The sequence below is a fragment of the Diuraphis noxia genome, unplaced genomic scaffold, assembly GCF_037042655.1.
Source record: "Diuraphis noxia isolate RWA-SAM2 unplaced genomic scaffold, SU_Dnox_SAM2 contig0005, whole genome shotgun sequence".
NCBI lineage: Eukaryota > Metazoa > Arthropoda > Insecta > Hemiptera > Aphididae > Diuraphis > Diuraphis noxia.
This window is the reverse complement of record NW_028301715.1, coordinates 35,650,784-35,663,808: the sequence shown is the minus strand read 5'-3', so window position 1 is coordinate 35,663,808 and position 13,025 is coordinate 35,650,784. Positions and strand designations below refer to the sequence as shown.

Here is a 13,025-nt window from a genome sequence, read left to right as displayed (position 1 = left end):
TATTCATTAATAATTTAAAGTTCAATACTGCCATAATTGGATATATGACACAAAAATAAACATAGCTTAAATTCAATACTGCCATATTTTGGTATGTCTGAAAATCAATTTCTGTACGCAATAACATATCAAAATATGACAGTCTTGCATTTACTTAAAAAATTGTAAAAGACCATAATAAGTCTGACTTTTTGGGTTCAAGGGAATATTTTATTATATTTGAAAAAGTCACAATATAAAGTATGTTTAAAGTACCTATTGTAGTTTTTAGTTTCAAATTCATAGGTGAAGAACTCTTTGCAAACATCACCATTGTAAAAGTGTACGAACGTGTACCTCAATTATTTTATAATATTGAGCCGCAAAAAAATTGGTATTAAAACAAACTTACCTTAAATATCAATTATTTTGGGCTTTGTTAGAGTCCGCGACGTGTATGCACTCCGACGCTGAAATGGAAACGCATCAGATACTTCTGAATTGTAGTCTAAAAATAATGTGATTTATGAAAAAAAAAGATTAAACGGAAAGCAGGATGTTTTCCGTTCATGTCTACTTTGCTATCTAATTGAAATGTTAGAATCTTTAATAGACTGCGTCCTCCGCAACGACTTTGACAATCGCCATGGATTACCTATATTGTACTAAATCAATAAGAGAAATCCATAGATACCTAGGTATATATTATAATACTACTTTTATATCAACGATGCCCTTGTATACAATCTGTTCATTGCAGGACATCGGGCAATAATGAAATGAGATAACTATACCGAAATAATGCATAACTTTAAATTAATATTATGTATAACAAAATAAAGTACCTTGGTATTATTTTAATTATTTTTTTTTTTAAATTTATTTATTTGATCATCGATCAAGATAGTGTTTAAATGTTAGAATTACATGCGTATTTTTGCTAAAATATATTGTTTTATGAACTATTAAATAATAATGTTTATTAAAATAAGTATGATTACTGCTTTTAAAGTTATACGATGTATACATTTTATTTCCGCATCTTATGATTCGTTATGGATCCTTTTTTAAGAATAGGTATTATAATCATAGAAGAAAATGATGTAAATATTGAATTTAAATTGTAATTAAAATATGGAAGATAATTAGATTAATAAATAAGATTAATAAGAAATACATGCGTATTTTTACTAAAATATATTTCTTTATGAACTATTTAATAAAAATGTTGATTTAAATAAATGTGGTTAGGTACTGATTTTTAAAGTTAAAATTAAGTTATATAGTGTACACATTAATTTTCCGTACCACCCATGTCGGGCGACAGCTAGTTTGTAAAATTCCAAGTCAAAAGTTTTCTACGAATACGAAACTAATAATTAATTACAAATTTATTATTTATTATAATTAATTAATTATCTACGTCAAAAGCCACCTGCAATATGCCAATCATGTGCCACCACAATCTCATTAAACACATCTTTGTAGCATAATAATATTGTTAATCATAAGGTCATGACAATTATAATAAGTAGGGCTAGGGTTTTAAAGCAAATACTTCTTTTTAAATATAGGTACGAGATAGAAATTTAATGTTTATAAATATAAGTTAAATTCACGCCATTCTTATTCCAAATAAACCAATTTATTTTGGCTTTTTTTTGTTTATTTCAGTTATTTTAGATGTCGAATTTATTTGTATATTAATTTTATTATAGTAATAAAAAAATTTTAATTTAAGTGATAAAAAAATCTGGAATACGTATTGTGGACTAAATGAGTTATTGTATGGGTTTTTATAAGTATAAAAATTTCATGTCAGACATGTCTGTTGCAATAGTCAGTTTCACTACTGAAATCTTGCCAAATATAGTATGGTAGTGAATCTTTTTAGATTCTGAACGGAATGATGAATTTATTGATTTTACAATGATGTGTGTTTTTATTTTTTGTGTCTGTGTACAGCATATCTAGTTGAACTAATGCTTCAATTTCAAACTTTGGGGGTGGTTTCCGATGTAAAAGTGAATATCCTTGGTGTAATATAAACATTTTCCAACAGTTTTCAAACAAATCGAGAAAAACAAAAAAAAAGTGACAGAAAAACGGGGAGCACGTATCGTAGCCGAAAATATTACAAGTAAATAAATTAGTATAACTTTAAGCATAGTCAGTAAGTATAATCTAACTAGGTCAAACTTAATATCGATATTACCGATACTGTTTCGATTGTAAAATTTATATTTAAGGAATATGTGAAGACAGAAAAGGGGTCAGTTAGCGAGAGTCGTGTGGCTCGATTACCACTGACCACCAGTGTCAGAGCCAGGTGGCGATCGTGTGACTCGATCGCCACTGGACGTCAAAGTGTTTAATAAAAGTGCTTATAATTAATTTGTTCTTTTATTTGTGTATGGAGGTGATCGGCGTATATGAAACGTATAACAAACTCGAGTAACTCGCAATAGAACGGCGTGCGCGCAGAGATTTATTATGTCGGCAGTCCGATGTCATCATGGTTTACTCGAAAAGTAACGTATAAGAAGTTAGAGTTACTCATAATAGTAGTACGGTGTGCGCTTTGAGATCCATTATGTCAGCGGTTCAACGTCAAACTATTTTTTTGTGCGTCTCGTCGTTGGCTCAAATACATAACTTTCGAATGGGTTTCGAAATGATTAAACACAGCGCTCACGCAGTAATTATATGGCGAATGAACCAAAATCTGATATACCGAACAATGATGTTCTGCTATGGACGTCCCGCTAAAACACATAAAACCGCATATACACGTAGATGTACGACGTACGTAAGTGTCCCTGGGGCGTACGATTTCGCCAACCAGTTATGTTGTGTAAGACCTCAATAGCTGTGTCGAACTTGTCGAAGGCCAAACTCCTAGACTTCTCGGAAATTCGGCATCGTCAAGTTTAATTCTACGAGATGTTAAATATGAAACCCGAGATAAAATCATAGTGACGGCATCGTTAAATTTAATTAACGAAATGCTAAATATGAAATCGTAGTATAGACGGGCACACCTAAAGATAAGAGTAATTGTTTTATGTTTTCCTTATTTAATTCTATTTTTGAAAAATATCATTCCATCCTTTATTATATAATTTTATCAAAATAACAATTGATTCAGATTGTTAGAAATTTATCAAATTATGTGTACAAATATGATAAAAAAAAAATCAAACAGTCAGTAAAAATTTAACAAATTATAACACAGACATTTTTTTCAATTTTCAATGGCAAATTTTTGTGGGACAATTTTAAAATTTCTCAGCAAGCAGTTTACTAACATCAAAATCAACATTTTTTTCAAAAATGACAACTATACTTTTAAATGGAATTTTATAGTGGATTATACAATTTGATTCACTTGTTTATTTACTATGGTACTCTTAATTTTATAATAAATGTATTAATAGATTACAATAAAATAATTGTATTTCTAGAGCAATTAATACATCAGTTTATTATAATGTTTAGGGTACCGAAGTAAATTAACCAGTGAACTAAAATGTATGATTTGCAAATCCTCGTCCTATTTACATCATTTTTTTCAAACCTAACAGTGAAACCAGGTTATGCAGTTGACGCATTGCAAAAAAAAAATGCCTCTAGCCTGGTATAATATGCACACAATAGTCGAATGTAAGAATACTAAAAATAACAATTCTATTTAGAATGAAATAGCAAATATACACAAAAGTGTATTTTGGGGCCTGGTGTGGCGCGGTTGTTTGCCGTGGTTAAACATCGCCTGGCGTTAATAGCTCCTGGATGGGTGACCACCTAGGTTCTTAGTGACGAATCCTTGCCCCAACTTGCTCACGTGTTTCTAAACAAACACACGTGATATGGCCATAGATGCCAATAGTTTTGTTAATCAAAAGCGTGTATTATGTAATATTAAAAACAATATAAACCCAATTGTACATTGTGGAATTCCATATAAGATATTATAGTTCATAGTTCAACTTTTCTATGCCTAATAATAATTAACAATAAGTATGTAATTTGAGATATATTAGATGGTTAAATTTTCATCTGGACACTTTAAGTTTATCACATAACAAAAAAAAAACATTGCGACTTGAAAAATTACCTATCACACAGCAAAAAGTTATGTCGAAATAATAAATTATAATATTTTATTGTAGAAAATATTGTGTAAACATTTTTTGGATTATTTCATTTAAAAAATATTGAAAATAGTAATAATTCAACTTCTGGTGCTGAGGATCGTTTTTTAGGTGTCATATAAAAATAAAATGTAATTATCATCATGCCACATAACGTTTCTGGGATCAAAAAAGAATAATAACTTTAATTTTTGTGTTGGACGAGCACAGAATTTAGGTGATAACCCATTTATGTACTTATATATTTAAAAGTTCTTTTGCTTTAATGAGGAAGTGTCTTAACTTCCAAAGTATTCAGTAATTCATAAAAGTGCAAAAAATAAAAAAATCATGTTTGTAATTCGGAAACAATGCATACAGATTACAGATACAGATCAATCTTTAATACTTATTAGTTGTTATTTCTAAAATTTACGTCCAATCATACTACCGAGTTTAAATTGTATGTGTTAATTAGAACTTGATGATATGTACTATGGATGCACATTGCACCTATATTCATTACAGTTCCTCTCATGTACCTATACGCGGTTTATATGCACTCATGGTACCGAACTACTAAAATCTAGTAGACTGAAAAATATTTCAAGAGGCCAATATTTTAATAGTTCAAGGTATTTCTAAGAGGTTAACAATCAATAGAACAACTTGATAAGTAAACACTTATATCGGAAACCAACTAAGGATCTTTTTATTCAAAGTGTCCTAGTTAACCATCCGTTTGTCACGCGTTACAAAAATACAGTTAGTTTTTCTACAATCATCCAGATTGTTACTTATTAAAACCAGTGTCTTAATCAGCCTTCCCGAGGGGTATTGGGTGTATAGTACTGTACCTATACACTTCACCTCCCCAAATCCTAACCCTGGCTAGGGCACTGCCTTCCCCGCGGACATGCAGATGGTTAATTAAGTCATAAGGAAGTTGTTGAGGTTAGGTACCTATAGAAAATGGTAAGTTGATCTCAGTTGATGATAGATGACTATCATGTTCGTGACCTTTGCATAGAAATATTCCTACTAACTTTCAAGGTATTCGAAATTGTAAACATAACAATCAAAGAAAATATTTAAAAATTAATGAGGAAAAAATTAATACAATAGTTAATATCTTTAATAAATATAACACATATTATAGTTTATTTTTATTATTATTATTATTATTTTTAGCTTTAACTATACTGTACCAAATATATAATGCTAACTTCTCACTTAATACTATTAATACCAGATTAAAATTGCTGTAATTTTTAACATGGTTTTAAGACATATTAGTGTTATACCTGTATTTCATACAGACTAACTATACTGCCTATTACAATAAAATAATCGTCCCCTGATCATAATTTATTTTATAATATTAATGTATACAATAGAATTTGAAATGTAACAAAAAAATGACTGTAGTCCATAATAAAGAGCCTCATTTCCTCATTTTTAAGAATTGTTTGCAATTTCAAAGAGATTTTATAGCATTGATTCACGTTGCCTCCCAAAATAAACTTTTAATTAAATAAAAAGGAGTTGATTTAATAATAAAATTTATCTCAATTTTAAGATTGTCAGTGAATAACGATTAAATTTAATATATAACAGAGTCTAACCAAGTACTGTCAAAAAGTTCTCAATGAACAAATAATTGTACATCAATTTATTGGTTTTGGGAGTTTAGAGATTGTGGATGGAAGTCATTGGTTTGGTTACAAAATGTATTTTTACATATTTTAATAATTCAACTCAAGTTTATTTTTGTGTATACAAATTTAAACTTTATCAACTATTTGCCCTATAAGTAATCATTAAATCAAGATTTTATTACTATAAATATTTTTATTGATATATTTACCTTGAGATAGATTACATACTGCTGACTCCAATGTGTATTCTTATATCATAAATTTTCTAATTTTTTTTTTTGCTACTTGAAAAACACTTGCCTACAGGCGCCACACTCCCATTCCCAATTTTTTTTTCATATTTTATAATTCAACTAGTTTATTTATGTGTACACAATACACATATTTAAACTTTAAAAAACATTTGCTCTATAAGTAATCATTAAATCATGATTTTATTACTATTAATATTTTTATTGATGTATTTACTTTGAGATTACATACTACAGACTCCAGTGTGGATTCTTATATCATAAATTTTCCAATTTTTATTATTTGCTACTTGAAAAACACTTGCCTGCGGGCGCCACACTCCAATTCCTAATTTTTTTTTCATAATTAAACTAATTTATTTTTGTGTACACGAATTTAACCTTTATAACTATTTGCCCTATAAGTAATCATTAAATCATGATCTTATTACTATAAATATGTTAAGTTATTTATTCTTCTTGAGATTACATACTGCAGTCTCTAGTGTGTATTCTTATATTAGAACTTATCCAAATTTTTTTTTGCTACTTGAAAAACACTTGCCTGCGGACGCCACACTCCCATTCCCAATGTTTTTTTTCATAATTAAACCCTAATTTATTTTTTTCTACACAAATTTATACTTTATAACCATTTGCTCTATAAGTAATAATTAAATCATGATGTTATTAGGTATTATAAATATTTTTATTTATTTCTTTATAATCTTTAGATTTTATAATTCAACTAGTTTATTTATGTGTACACAATACACATATTTAAACTTTAAAAAACATTTGCTCTATAAAAGTAATCATTAAATCATGATCATATTACTATATAAATATTTTTATTCATATATATTTACCTTGAGATTACATACTGCAGACTACAGTGTGTATTCTTATATTAAAACTTTTCCAAATTTTTTTTTGCTACTTCAAAAACACTTGCCTGCGGGCGCCACACTCCAATTCCTAATTTTTTTTTCATAATTAAACTCTAATTTTTTTTTTCTACACAAATTTAAACTTTTATAACCATTTGCCCCAAAAGTAATCATTAAATCATGATTTCATTACTATAGATATGTTTAGGTGTTTATTAGTTTATTCTCCTTGAGATTACATACTGCAGACTCCAGTGTGTATTCTAATATTATAAATTATAACATTTAAAATTTTTATTTTAGCTTCTTGAAAAAGACTTGCCTGCGGGCGCCACACCTCCATTCCCATTTTTTTTTCATAATTAAACTCTAATTTATTTTATTGAACAGAAATTTAAACTTTTGTAATCATTTGCTCTATAAGTAATCATTAAATCATGATGTTTTTACTATAGGTACTTATGTTTAGTTATTTATTCTCCTTGAGATTAGACTAGACTCCAGATTCTTATATTAAACTTTTCAAAATATTTCTTTCCAACATAGAACAATTTGTATTCTTATTTTATAGTTACACCAAAATAAGGTTTAATTTTTTTTTTCTTGTAATGCATTTGCCTGCGGGCGCCAATCAACCCACCCCATTCAAGCAACATGAATTTGTTGTTCGTAACTTTTCGCGTGTAATCTGGTAATAGGTATTTCTCAAGGAGGCATACTTTCCCCGATACTATATAACATTTATGCATCAGATCAACCTACTACACCTTAAACGCTAATTGCATAATATGTAGACGATAAAGCAATAATTTTCATCAATGCAGATCCTCTGATAGCTTCTAGAAAATGTCAAATTAATAATATATAAAGCTCTTCTAAAACCCATCTGGACCTACGGGCTCCAGCTCTGGGGTAGTGCAAAAAAATCAAATATACAAAAAATTCAAGCTTTTCAAAACATTGCCCTAAGAAAAATCACAAATGCCCCTACATTTATATCCTGCAATGTTACGCTCCATAACGATCTAAGAATAACAACAGTACTTGACGAAGCAAAATGCTACTACAAAAGATTTCACACCAAACTACCTCTTCATCCTAATCCTATATATACAAATTTGTCAACCTTTATCACAAAAAAAATGTCCACCGGAAATTCAAATTAAATTTTTATTAGCATTTGAATTTCAAATATTGACAAAAATTCGTCAAAACCATGAATATTTGCAAATTATTTTGTAGATCAAAATTCATAATATTGTTTGTATTTATATCTAAGGTTATAAAATTTAACACCAAGTTTTCCATAAGTTTTTCTTCAAATAGCTATAGAGAAAATTTGAAGTGTCATTATAGGAAAAATGTTTTGAGCGTTTGAGTTTTAAATTTTTATGAAATCGCGTAATGATAACGATTTATCCTCAAACCAGGTACATGCATATCTATGATAATATAAAGTATTATTAATTATGATAACTACACTAATTGATTAACCATGCCATATGCAAAATGCGTCTTAATTGAAAAATAAAATATTTGTTTCAAAATAGAATATATGACAATATTTAAATATAATATATCCTAGACTGACAAATCATCTCCTTTCAGAATCGTTTTTCGTATACAATGATACCTATCATTGCATTCAAATTTAATCCCATCCATTACAGTAACCTACAGTACAGCAAAGCGACATCCACGACTTACCCGCTTTTTTTTACTGTCGTATTGTATGTCCCGAGTCTGTCCCTTGTCGTAGAAAATTATTTTTCACATTCTAGCTTTCATAGTTTTAAACTGCTTTCTTTGAAACTTGAAAGTATTGTGTTTTGAAGTGTTTGATAATAATGGTTTTATTATAATGATAGTTAAAGGATGAATGTTGAAAATCTTAGTTTATGGTTGCATTATTTTACTTTTGATATTCATATGATATACCAAATGGCAAATACAACTCACTAGGAATAGGTAGGTATAAGGTAACTACTGTCTACTAAAATAGTAAAATACAATAATGGTTTGATTAAATATTGTATTCTTACTATTAATTGAATAATATTTTATATAATATATTTATATATTGTGTAACCAAGTAATTGTATTCTAATAGATAATATTTAGTATAGTTGGATCATTTACGTTAACAAATACATAACAATTATTTTATTATTTTATTGGATTTCATCACTGATTAAAGTATAATATACAAATATAAGAACTACAGTAAATAAATTTATTACATACATTTATTTAAAATGTTTAAGACATTTATTGAATTATTATGTTATTATTGTTAGCTTAAAAAAAGGTAGGCAGTATAAATATTAGTTTTATAGTAAAAAAAAAGTAACTTATTTTTAACTAAGTTAAGTTACTTTTATTTTCTAAGTAACTTGTAACTGTTGCAAGTTAAAAAAAATAGAGGTAACTTTTAACTTTAAACTTAACTTAATTTTTTCTTTATTAACTTATCTTAACGAATTAAAAAAAATAGTTAACTTGCCCAGCCTTGCTATTTTATGATTTCAAGTGTATATTAATCTGAGAGTTTACAATGAGGTAACAATACAATATATACTAGTTCTAAATATATCATTTTGGTAAATTTAATTTAATAATTATATTTGAATTAATAAATAACTCGTAAAATAAGAGAAAACCCGAGATACACAGATAGATAGATAAATAGTAATTAGTGTTATAGTATAAGGAAATAAGAAATTAAGAATTAAAATTTGTAAGTTAAGCCATTAATCAATCATATTTTATTGGGATAGCTAGAATTTAGAATACTATCTATAGTCTGGGCGCCGGCCGGTGTTATTGCCCAAACGTGACGTCACACGCTACATGATGCTGGCGTCAAGATATTTACCGTATGCCGTGTCTATTAGCTTATATGGTCGAAGGTTGGACCGACGTCGTCGTCGTCACGAGAAAAGTAACTTATATCAATTTTGAGTGACTCGTAATAGAACAGCGTGTGCTTTAAAATTCATTGTGTCGGCGGTCCGATATCTTTGATGGCACGAGCAAAATAATGTATAACAAGTTAGAGAATTTTAAATGTAACTGCCAATTGAATAAAATATGCCACCCAAAATTATTATTTTCAATAATAATAAAGAATAAAAAAGGTTAAATATATATAATTAATGCAAAGCTATACTATTAGTATTTCTTGTCTGTAACTTTTATGCCTAACTGCAAAGTGAAAATCATATATGTATAATGTATATATACCTAAATAGTATAAATTATATGTCCTGGACATTGTCCATGTTGCTGATATATTAATGTTTTAAATAATTGTTTAGTATGCTATCAATACCAAAACAATCAAAAGTTATAACAGTAAACTATATGCAATTAATATAAAAATAAGTGTGAGCACCTACTCAAAGAATGACATAAAACCATGGACATAAATACCACAAAATATAATAAATAAGTACTTCTGTTAACCTGTTTATAAATTTATAAAAAACTTTAAATCACATATTTTGAAGGTCAGAGTAAACCTATTACATAATGCTACAATAAAGGTACAACAAATGTAGGCAGGGTGTTACTAATTGTGATTTGAGTTTTACATATTGTATAAGTAACATAAATGTAATTTTGAATATTTAACATACCTACTATATAGGTACTATATAACTACTTACTTACATATACATTATGAATGATTAATACCAAAATCTATAAAAAGGTATTAAATTACTACTATAGGTATACTAGTACTCGGTACCTGGCAATGATGTTAATATATTGTTCACAATTTTAATTTTAATATCAACGGTTACACAACTTACCATGTAGGTATTTAATTAGGAATAATGTAACATGCATTGCATTATATCAGAAAATATAATATTATAAACTATTATAATACAAATCCATCTTATTATTTAACTATTATTAACAATATATAATATCATAGAAATTGATATTATAATGTATTCTTTTGTATAGGTATATACCTAATAATATTTGGTCACTGTTTTAGATTCCGAACGAAGTGATTTCTAATTGAGTTCACTGGTGCTTAAAAAAAAAAAAAAAATTAGGTGTAATATAGGTAAAGTTTTTAGGTAATAACTAATAAGTTTAATTAAATTAGTAATAACTAATAAGGATAATGATAAATACATTTAAATAATTACAAATTCAGTAGGTACCTAGATACCAATATAGTAACTAACTATTTTTTTAATCTTTAATCTTTTTAAAAACATTTAGTTATGTAGGTACCTACCTAGCTATTTACCTAGTACCCTACAACATTTTGAAAGAACTGTCTTCAGCTCTTTTAAAAATTGTAAATTCATATGCATGAATTTATTGTGGCATGATACACTACTAAATTTTCCATAAGCTTTGTTTCAAATAGCTATAGAGAAAATCTGAAGCGTCATTACAGAAAAAATGTTTTGAGCGTTTGAGTTTTAAGTTTTTATGAAATCGCGTAATGATAACGATTTATCCTCAAACCTGGTATATATATGTATATCTATGATAATATAAGGTATTATGAATGAATTAATAACTAAACGCAATGTTTTTTTGCAAACGCAAAAAATTGATTAACCATGCCTTATGCAAAATGCGTCTTAATTGAAAAATAAAATATTTGTTTCAAAATAGAATATATGACAATATTTAAATATAATATAATATCCTAGACTGACAAATCATTTCCTTTCAGAATCGTTTTTCGTATATACAATGATACCTATCATTGCATTCAAATTTAACTTACCCTTGTCAGTGGTCCACCCCACCCCCTAAGGTACAGCAACATCCACTTACCCGCTTTTTTTTTTTATTCTTGAAAAATATTTGCCTGTGGGCGCCAATCCTCCTCCTTTATTATTTCTAATGATTAAACACTTGTACACTAAATTAGCAATTTTCGCAATTGTTCGGCGTCATCACAGTGGAAATTAGTAAGTAAAAGTAGCTAATGGCTTTAGCTTTTGTTCCTGTGTCAGATGTTGTTGAGAAATTCAACGAATCTTCGAATCTCTTCGAACGACACTCTTTTTTCCTACGAAAATTCGCACAAACCATATGGTTTTGATCATCAGTTGTTCGATATCATCATAGTAACGTGATATGTAACCTATAACACATTGGCGGTACGTCGCTTAAGCCGATTTCTCGGATAATACGCTCATTTTTACAAATCCTTGATTTTGACAACATTTAACATGTAATCAACTCTGGATAATACGCTCTATGTTCCCGCTTAAGACGCTATTTTTAACTGGTCCCTCGAAGAGCGTCTTAAATGGGTTCTATACTGTATTTGTATTTGGTTTTTTTCACGTTAGCCTATTACTAATAATTTAAGTCGAACTCTCTCCCATTAATAATCTATACCTACGCCCCTGATCACGCGAAAAGGAATGTACAAAAAATTCGCGTTACTTGCAATAGTACGGCTTCATCCCAGTGATAATTAGTTTGATTCTGTTCGACCGACACTCTTTTTTCCTACAAAAATTCGCACAAACCGTATGGTTTTGATTATCAGTGATTCGACATCGTCATCGTCACGCGAAATAAAACACTTAACAAATTAGCGTTACTCACGATAGTTCGGCATGCGCCCTATGATTGATTATTTCAGCAGTCCGATGTCGTTATGATTACTCAAAAATTAATGTATACAAAAAATTCGAAAAAATTCCCAATAGTACGGGGACCACCGCATGGTTTGGATATTCAAGCGGACTGAAGTAGTCATCGTCACGCGTAAAGCATTTTATAATTATAATTTTATTGTTGGCAATAGTACGGCGTCAAACGCATGGTTTGGGTTGTCAGTGGTTTGACATCGTTATTGTTAACTTAATTTACAGATTGTGTGTTTTTAAAATAAAGTTAAAAAAAAAAAAATATTTAAAAAGGTCATCTTTGCGGGTATTTAAGTTTTTAGTATCAAATGCATAGGTGAAGAACTCTGGAAAAATCACCATTGTAAAAGTGTAAAAGTGTATGAACGTGTACCTAGTGCGTTATTTTAATTCACTTCATTAACAATTTTTACAATGTCTTTAAATTACGTGAAAAGTTCAAAAGGAAAAGACTTACTAGTGTACTCAGGATATATTTTTGAAAAAGATTATA

At 28.5% G+C, this 13,025-nt stretch overlaps 1 long non-coding RNA gene and 1 pseudogene across 3 annotated transcripts in view; one reads left to right on the top strand and one right to left on the bottom strand.

Annotated features, from left to right (window-relative positions):
- LOC149055238 (uncharacterized) overlaps positions 1 to 13,025 on the top strand; it is a 429,976-nt pseudogene that overhangs the window by 291,803 nt on the left and 125,148 nt on the right.
- The window catches only part of LOC149055239 (uncharacterized), an 84,729-nt gene continuing 81,027 nt past the window's right edge, over positions 9,324 to 13,025 (bottom strand). For all 3 annotated transcript variants that reach the window (XR_016192146.1, XR_016192145.1, XR_016192147.1), the window contains exon 6: positions 9,324 to 10,937. This is a non-coding gene — a long non-coding RNA (uncharacterized LOC149055239). The remainder of the gene's footprint in view (positions 10,938 to 13,025) is intronic.